Below are 1,718 nucleotides of genomic sequence, written 5' to 3'. Positions count from 1 at the left end.
GTACGAGGGGGAAAAAGAGATACGTAGTAGTAACAGAGGAAGAACGAGAAGGGTAAAGCGAGATACGTAGTAGTAAAGAGGAAGAACGAGAGGGGGAAAAAGATAGAGGAAGAGAAAGAGAAAGAGAAAGAGATAGAGTAGCGTCGGAAGATATACGTTTACGAAAACTACTTACAATTGGAGACGCTGCGTTCAAGTCATGTAAAAACAAATGGTAAATGAGTATATGCATATATACGTACAGGTATGTGCATACCGACATCCACCTGTATGTATAGGTGCATATCTGGGTACAGGACATTGCAAACAAAACGTAGACGAGAAAACACCACATTGATGTGGGTTTATGTATACACACATATATTCAGAATCCTAAGTTTTGCACTAAATTAAGATAGATATAAAAGAAAAAGAAGAAAGGATAGGAAAACAAATTTGCAAAGGAAACGGAGAAAACCCCATTCTTTTGTCCGTTTATTTCAGACATAATACTACCTATAATTATATAGTTATGTATGTTACTACTTGTCTGAAAAAGAGTTCAAGAGTGGATATATATATACATATTTTACAACCAAGTGGCCCCAATACGTGATTACTAGGACTACTACAAATAGCTTTCAACCTGTGTGAATCACATTAAATTCTCCTTTGAATGTAAGATTAATTTTATAATAAATATTTCTATTTAAAGTAGTCTGCATAGAGACATGGATTAATATAGACCAGGTGCTAAACAACATCACTTGCTTATGTAATTCTAATATTCTCCTTAATTATATGTCGTGCTTGATAGTCTATATACATACGCACTTATGTATATATAAATATAAATTATTATTGCATCGGAATTTATAGCAGAAACAGGTGTAAGTTAAACAAGTTCATAATATAATTATTTATTAATTTTTTTCATTTCGGTTTCTTATTTATTTGACTTCCCTTTCGTTCTAAAGCATATGTACATTGAATTCAAACACCAGGTTATTAGCACCGCAATTCCCAAGCGAAATATTGGTTTCAAATTTTGGCACAAGGTCAGCAAGTTTCGGGGGAGAAGGTAAGTCGAATACATCGACACAGTGCTCAGCTGATACTTATTTTATCGACCCCAAAATAAGGATAGCGAAATTTGAACCCAGAACATAAAGACAGACAAAATTTTGCCAAGAAATTTGCCCGCCATGGTAACGATTCTGCAAGCTTGCCACCTTTTCCTAAGCGAAATATCAAAATATAAATGTATATATATATATTTGCACACACACACACACACACACACACACACACACACACACACACACACACACACACACATATATATATATATATATATATATATATATACGTATATCTATGTGACATATCTATATATATATATATATATATACAACGGGCTTCTTTCAGTTTCCCTCTACCAAATTCACTCACAAGGCTTTAGTAGACAACACTTATCCAAGGTGCCATTCAGTGGGACTATACCCGGAACCATGCGGTTGCTACATAAGCTACTTACTACACACACTCCCGCGCCTATTATCTCTATATTCAATATTGTTAAAGAACGAAAAATATACCTGAGAAGTCACTTTGCATTGCTTCAACAAAAATATCCTTTACAATCTGAGACCTAAATCTATCAATCAAATCTTGATCACGTTACATTCATTATTTATGCAGCAAACACATCAACACGTTTACTTGCTTCATAAATATAT

At 33.9% G+C, this 1,718-nt stretch overlaps 1 protein-coding gene across 1 annotated transcript in view; it reads right to left on the bottom strand.

The window, feature by feature from the left end:
- LOC106870918 (neuronal acetylcholine receptor subunit beta-3) overlaps window positions 1-1,718 on the bottom strand; it is a 7,706-nt gene that overhangs the window by 4,580 nt on the left and 1,408 nt on the right. The gene's annotated exons all lie outside the window — the stretch shown is intronic.

The sequence above is a fragment of the Octopus bimaculoides genome, chromosome 15 (genome assembly GCF_001194135.2).
Source record: "Octopus bimaculoides isolate UCB-OBI-ISO-001 chromosome 15, ASM119413v2, whole genome shotgun sequence".
Classification (NCBI taxonomy): domain Eukaryota; kingdom Metazoa; phylum Mollusca; class Cephalopoda; order Octopoda; family Octopodidae; genus Octopus; species Octopus bimaculoides.
The sequence above is the reverse complement of the archived record's forward strand: the minus strand, read 5'-3'. Positions and strand labels throughout refer to the sequence as shown.